Below are 8,185 nucleotides of genomic sequence, written 5' to 3'. Positions count from 1 at the left end.
TTTTTACTTTTACTTAAGTAAAATGTTAATGTGGTACTTTGACTTTTACTTAAGTACATTTTTGACTGTGTATTTGTACTTTTACTTAAGTAAATTTTTTGAGTACTTTCTCCACCACTGGTCAGTTATGATGACTCTTATGTTGGATAAGGTGTGCTGACAATCAACACCTGGCCCCACTTCTGGTATTAGTGTATTCACTATATTTCTTGGTGCTACTAACTACATGGATTTAAAATTGTCTATGATTAATACTGATGACAGAAATTCACTATAACTGTTTTAATGTACATAAAGCATCGTTAGTATTTAATTTATGCTATTTAATTTATGCTCAGTGGTGGAGAAAGTACTCAAAAAATGTACTTAAGTAAAAGTACAAATACACAGACAAAAATGTACTCAAGTAAAACTACCACATTAACATGTGTACTTAAGTAAAAGTAAAAAAATATTGGCTTTTAAAAATTCTTAAGTATTAAAAGTAAAAGTAAAAGTACTTGCTGAATAATACCTAATCCCTAATACAATATCATTAAGTGAACCGATCATATTTAATTTTAATACATTAGAAATGTGCCATTTTAATGAACAATGCCACAGATAAAGCATGTTTTTATTATGTTTACTCTCTGTAACATAGTTTAGACGTAGATATGTGAATCTATGCATCATAATTTCAGGTATGGAAACATCTTGTCTCCTGTCCTAACATAGCATTAACTTCACTTTTTTTGCCACTAGTGGCAYTTATTTTGAAAGAAATCCAACAGAAAGGGGATGGAAAGAAGGTGGGTGGGGGAGGACATGCAACCGAGGAGCCACGTAGCAGAGTTGTAGTCAAGACCACCTACCCAAGACCAAGTCAAGATCAGCACCCCACGCTACGTGACACAAAAAAATTAAGTTTTACCTATCAAAATTGCTTCTCAAATTGATCTGAAAGATCCACATTCCCCCCAAAAAACACTAAGATATTAAATACTTAGAGCTGAAATAAATTTAATCAGTAAAGATCCGTCAAGAAGAATCGGATCGTTCCTGAATATCATATCAATGCAGACTTTGGTCACAGCGTTGTCCCATATTTGCGACACCTCAGTCAACACACAATAATTCAGCGCATGAGTGAAAACTTGTTTTCTTCCACGGAGCTTACCTTTCTTTAAGCTTTCCTTCCAAGTGACGCTAAAAGTTGGACGAAGTCCCCACCGTCTGTGAAAGCGAAGCGCTGCTGATTTTACATGTCGCCATATCTTATGATTTATGCAGCGCTATTATATTGCTGACGATTAGACAGACATCTTCTCCCACTCAGAGGAAACCACTGCACATTTCTTGGAGCTCCGCGTGTGAGTAAAGGGTGAGGCGATGGGTGACAACAGACAGTAAGTCACGTTATTGCTTGTATTTTACGGCGCCATGCACCTTAAGTTCCTGAATTTCACGTTTTAACGGACAAAAAGCACAACGCAACTTGGATGTAACGAGTAACGCGATACTTTTGTAGAAATGTAGTGAAGTAGAAAGTACAGATACTTACTGTAAAATGTAGTGGAGTAAAACTAGAAAGTACCCATTATTAAATCTACTTAAGTAAAGTACAGATACACGAAAATTGTACTTAAGTACAGTAACGAAGTACTTGTACTTTGTTACTTCCCACCACTGTTTATGCTATAGTGTGCCTTTTACATGATCATGGTTCATGAATATGCATCATTTCAAAACATTTTCACTCAGCAGGCTCTACTATGTATATTCCTGTATTTTAGCTCAGTATTGTTGTGGTAGTTCATTTTGTCTTACTTAACTAAAAATGACAACAGAGTTAGAAAACCCAGATTTTTTTTGTCTTGGGATGATGGCTGGGATGTCTGAGTTTCTGCAAATCCTAAAATAACCAGAGACTCTTCCACAGTAATGCACCAATTCTGTTCGGACACATCCTGGAAGTGCTGCCAAATCGTCTGTGTTCCAGAGCCGCCTGTAGCATTACAGAGATGCCATCTGGAAGCATCTGGACAGGTTTTCAAGGGCACAGACTAATCAGCCCGCATGTGTAAACTGAAATTTGGACAGACAGTGTTAGCTCAAAGGTCTTCACTATTCCACAACATTAAGAACAGCTCAGGTTGATAGAACTTATCTAAAAGACATGTTCTTTATGAAAGCATGGGGGTATGTATGACCTGTGCAAATCTTTTTGACATATTTCCAGCTTATCAGTGGAATTGTGACAGCGACATGCTCCTAAACCCCTTCACATCCCCGGTGAAAATAGTGACTAAAAGAATATTGCAAAGATTACAATTAATTTTCTGAAAAAACTACTGTTGCCAATGACACTAAAGTGGTTTTGGCATGATGAAGAGCAACACAGAACCACTTTGGCAATACAGTTGGTCCCATAGTTGTAATGCCACCACATAAGACCAATATTGCTTAGGGCCAGGTAAGATCAAAATATTGTCAGAAACTGCGATACTGCTTTGACATCTGGGGCAGTTTCCATGGATTGGCAGAACAATCTGGACAATTCACTAATGCAGAATTACTGGCCAATCTCCATCCCTCAATTCATCATCAAAAATACTGACAAAGTTGTGTTTCAACAGTTGAACTGCTTCTTAATGACCAACCTCCTTGATGTTTTTTCAGTCTGGTTTCCATGCTCACCACAGTACTGAGTCTGCCTTTGAAAAAATGTTCAATGACATCCACATAAATACAGACTGTGGAAGAACCATAGTGCTGGTTCTATTGGACCTCGCTAGCTTTGTCTATGTTTCACTAATGTAAAAAAAACAAAAAAACGCAACTTTGCAATTGGAGTGTTTTTATTAAACAAGAAATGAAATAAAAATCACATGTGAATAAGTCATTATAAACCATGCCAGAAACAGTTGTAAACAATTAAATTAAATATACACAATTCAGCCATGGTGCTATCGCTTATCGTCTATCAGCCATCAGAGGAGATGTCAGCGTCTTATTCAGGCATCGCAATGAAGCCTTGCCTACGTGGAAGTGGCTACATGTGCAGCATCTTGGGGAAATTGTAGTAACGATTTTACAGAAGAGCATAAGTGATAGAGATATTTTTGGTATTATCACTTTGTTGTTACTTTAGTTCATATTCAGTCTAATGTTAGTCAGTTTAAAGTGTTCTCTTCTTTAGTGTTTGACCAGTTTGACCGAGATTTGAACCGGGCTCAGACCGTAGATCAGATATCACATCTGGAACTGGGTTGCTAGTTGTTTAGGTAAATTGTTTTACGACCTTTGCTGTGTTTGGGTAAAATGTTTTACGACCTCTGCTGTTTTTCCTCTGCTGTCTATCTTGCCTATCCTCCCTCTTTGAAGTTTGATAATAAAAGACAAGCTGTACCCAAAGATCTTCAGAATGCTCTGTGAACGGCTCGGAGGAGCAGATGACAGAGATTTCTCCTTTTGCAAAAGCTTGGTCATAAAATTCATATACGTTGTCCGTGGTTCTTTTATGTAGGTTCTAGGAAATTACCTATCAATAAGCTAAGTAGTATTTAATAGTATTTAATTAACACAAAATTTTAAATTTGATTTATACTTCGTGGCATTTTGCTACCAGAAAACGAGCTCATCTCTTAGCAACAGATGAACAACAAATATTCTTATTGGTCAAAAAACACAAGATTTCTTCTGCTCTTTAGAAATACTACTTATTTTACAGTACTTAGTACTTAAGAATTGTATAGTTGGTGAATTTTGCAGAAAAGTGAAAGTTTTGTTGTCATTGGTGATAAAATATGTTATAAAACAACCATTCAACACAAAAGTCAAAATCTAATTTATACTTTGTGGCAGTTCGTTACCAGAAAAAAACCTTTGTGTCTTAACACCAAATTAATAAGTAATGTTTATAAAACATAAGCTCTTTTGAAATACTGTTTATCTGCTTAGACACAAAATTTACAGTTGGCAAACTTTGCCACTTTAAGTAAATTCTTAACAATTAAATTAAAGTTTAAGATAAGTAGTATTTAAAAAGAGCAGAAGAAATCTTATGCTTTTGAACATTAACAATATTTGTTGTTCATCTGTTGCTAAGAGATGAACATGTTTTCTGGTTTTTTTGCAACATTTACTAACTGTAAATTTCTTGTGTCTAAGCAAATAAACAGTATTTCAAAAGGACATTTGTTTCATAAACAACAATATTACTTGTTATTAATTTGGTGTTAAGAGCTGAGCATTTTTTTTCTGGAAATGAACTGCCACAAAGTACACTTTGTGGCAGTTCATTACCAATGAAGAGTACCAATAATCATTACCAATAATCAATTATTATTCATTTAATTGATTTATATATAAATCAGATTTTTATTAATAACAAGTATGTTTTATAAACAACATTATATGAGGGGACAAAAACTATGTTTTGTCTCTCGCACACTACTAATGATTGATACTCACACACAAAATGTTAAAATTGCTCATATATAGACCTACTATTAAAATGTCACACACACATACAATTTTTCTCTCACACGCATACACAAAATACTAAAATTGCGCTTACACACTAATAAAATATCACACGCATACAACTTTTCTCTCACACACAAAATACTAAAATTGCGCATATACACTAATAAAATATTACACGCATACAATTTTTTTCTCACATGCATATATAAAAGACCAAGATTGCATACATAAACTTGTACATATTGAGTGTGTACTCAATATATACAAGCTAATATATATTGAGTACACACATATAGTACACACAGATGCTGAGCACATGGAGAACTTCGGAAGTTCTCCATGTGCTCAGCATCTGTCAAAATTTCACTTTTTAAAGCATACTGCACTCCAATACAGCCCACCTGTGGCGGCGTTACAGGAAAAGCAGTATGAATAAATTTCAGGTCGCTTATAATGATGGTATGAGGTGCTGCTTAGGGTGCCCAGATGGAGGAGTGCCAGTCAGATGTTTGTGAATGCCAATGTACCAACCTGCGGGAAGCTGCTGTGCTTCGAAACATTATGACCAGATGTGTGTGTGTAGATTAACAGACTCTGCAAACAGCATCATTCAGCTTTGACCAATCCTGTTCAAAGCTCAGTGAGGTTCTTCTCCAGTTTGTGGAATCACTAGCGCCTTGATTATTTTATTATATTTTTTTTCTTTTTTATTGTTCTTGTTCTGTCTGTTTATGGACCATAATTGTGTCTAAGTAAAGAGGATTGAATTGAATTGAAAAACTAATAAAATATTGCACGCACATGCGTTGTGTGTGTGTGTGTGTGTGTGTGTGTGTGTGTGTGTGTGTGTGTGTGTGTGTGTGTGTGTGTGTGTGTGTGTGTGTGTGTGAGAGACTCATTTTTTTTGTATGTGTGAGAGTTGTCACGGAAGAGGGGGGGCATAATTTGTAGACTACATTGCGCAACGTTGATCCTAAACTATATGTTTCGATTGTTGACTGTATGTTCTATGACTTTGTATTTTTGTATTTTAAATTATATAAAGCACTTTGAACTGTGTTGTTGCTGAAATGTGCTTTTCAAATAAATAAATTTGATTGATTGATTGATTAAAATGAGAGACATCGCTTTAGTACAGTATGTCCACTAGATATCAGCATTATTGGGAATTATCAACCGGCAACAATTGGTGCCAAAGAAGAAAGACTGACTGTACCAACCTTACAAGATCAGTATTCTGCAATTTAGTGCACTATGGTGAAAAGCTATCATAAAATTAGTCTAAACTGAAGAAGCTGACAAGTAACCAATGCTTATAGTTGTAAAAGGTTTTACTATATTAGGTCTAAACATGCAAATCCCAGTGAATCATTTGCACTTTTTCAAACTGAGTAGTCTTGATTAAATGATAGTGATTCACTCATAAACTGATTTTGGAAATTATTTTGAGGCTTATAATAATAAAACAGCGGTTTTGATAATAAGGTCATACAATGTTGGAGCCAGTGGTTTGTATGATGAATTATTAAATATGAACAGATTCACAATAGTATTTAAATTCTGGGGAGGGAAGGGCACTGAGCAGGGGGGCGCGAAAAAAATTATGATCCCTAGGGGAGGCACGACAGAAAATAATTGAGAAACACTGGGTTAGACCCAGCTGTCCAACTTCAGTCTCAGTGAAATATGCGTTTAAATTCATTGACTTCAATCCTGTAGAAGTGAGCACAGACATAGAAGCAGATGGTACTGTAGCACCCTCCTCTGGACAGACTCAGAAAGCGTCCCAATAATCTTACTGATAATAGTTTACTGGAGAAAGGATATTTTCAAAAAGTCTGAAGCCAAGTGTGAAACTTGGGAAGCAGCAAGAACAGTCACATCAGGATGTGACCAGAGACAGCTCTGCATGGCTTAACAGAGCCAACAGACAGAGCAGCAGTTTTCTGTCAAGAGGGGCTTTGCAGGGGTTTGAGAGCTTTAGTGTTTGTTGTTGATAAAAGTGCACACACACACGCACACATATTCTTGTACTAACACCAAACTGAAAACTTTGTGCTGACCTCCATTCATTTTAGTGACTGGATTTATGCCTAACCCAGACATTTTCACAACTTAATTTACGCCACACCTCTAAACCAAACTAGTAGAGCTCAATAGAACTGAAAAAGTGAGGACCAGGAAAGTCCTCGCTTTCTACAGATGACCTTTATGGGTAAAAACGGTGAGAGTGGTCCTCATATGTAGTGTATACACACACACACACACAAACACACACATACACACTCACAGGACAAAGCACACGGAACAGTAATATTTTACAAGCCATCCAAGGAAAACTCATTTTCTTGTTTATGTTTTATGGGTAATTACAGGGAGAACTTTGACCTTGAATCTGTTTTGAATTCCATGCAGAGCCATTGGATCCTCGTAGGAAGATTAAGTACAGGAACCAAGCATGTGCTGTTCTTTAATTTTGTGTTATTTATAGCTGATTTCAAACTAAGTGGTATTAAATTGAAAAAATATTGTATTTAATTTCCTTCTCATCCCTTCAAAGTTTTTAACTTTGTGTCATGTTACAGCCTCAAACCTCTGTGGTCTATTGGAATTAATTGCAACCAAAACCAATACAAAGTAATGCAAAATTGTAAAGTGGAATGAATATGATGTATTCTTTTTAACATTGTCTGCTCTAGAGATATGCGAAACTGTACATTTAGACCCGAGCAGTGGAAGGTGTCAGGTGAGTGATTTTAAAGTTCCCATGAAGGGCAGCACAGCCAGCACAGATGAGGACAAATTCCAAATGTCACGACGGCTTTGAAAAGAAATTAAATTTGACTCAGGAAAAGACATTTCTGACACGCTGAATGATTGACTCATATTCTGTTATAATGAGCCTTTGAGTTAACAAGCCGTCCCTGACAAATACAGTTTTGGTGTTGTCACTTAGTCCTGTTCCCTCTGCGCCTGCCCTTTGGCCGTCACCACCAGCAGGACTTGTCCTCAACTGCGTTGGAGGACATAATTAACTTTATACCCAAAAACATTGTTAGAAAAGATGTATTTCTTGCTGCAGTGTTAATGGTGTAATGTAAGGCTCAGGACTATAGAAGGAACTAGAACATTTCTGAAGAAATTTAAACGAGTCCTGCCACAGTGTGCCCATCAACTGGAGCCCAGTATTATGATGCTAAAAATTAGCTTCAATGCTAATGTAAGCTAAAATTCACTGATGAACATATCATCAACAACAACTGTGCTATATTTTAAAGGTAGAACTATTGATTTTTGTCAGATTATTATTATAATTTCCATAAGTTATCCCATCTTTTAAATTAATATGCCACTTCCAGCATGTTAAGCAGTCAGTGCCAGAGAAAATTTCAAAATCTCACCAAGATTTTGTGTTTTTGCAGCTAAATAATTTACTATATTGCCATGTTATTTTCTTACCATTTTAAAATCCACCTTTTATACAATCTATGTTTGCTTCACCTTTACTCAAGCAAGATGTGTTATCTAACTTTTGCAGCACTGGCAATTAACAATACACATGCATTCAAGATAACAGTACGCCTGAAGGTATGGTCAGTACAGCGCTCGTGTTAATGTATGGGCTTGTCATGGTGTTCAGATGAAGACATCCAGGAGTGAACAACGCTGAAGAGTAACATTCCATCGTGGGTGACTGTGGTTTCTGAATGTCACT

This window comes from Poecilia reticulata, linkage group LG8 (genome assembly GCF_000633615.1).
Source record: "Poecilia reticulata strain Guanapo linkage group LG8, Guppy_female_1.0+MT, whole genome shotgun sequence".
Lineage (NCBI taxonomy): Eukaryota > Metazoa > Chordata > Actinopteri > Cyprinodontiformes > Poeciliidae > Poecilia > Poecilia reticulata.
The sequence above is the reverse complement of the archived record's forward strand: the minus strand, read 5'-3'. Positions refer to the sequence as shown.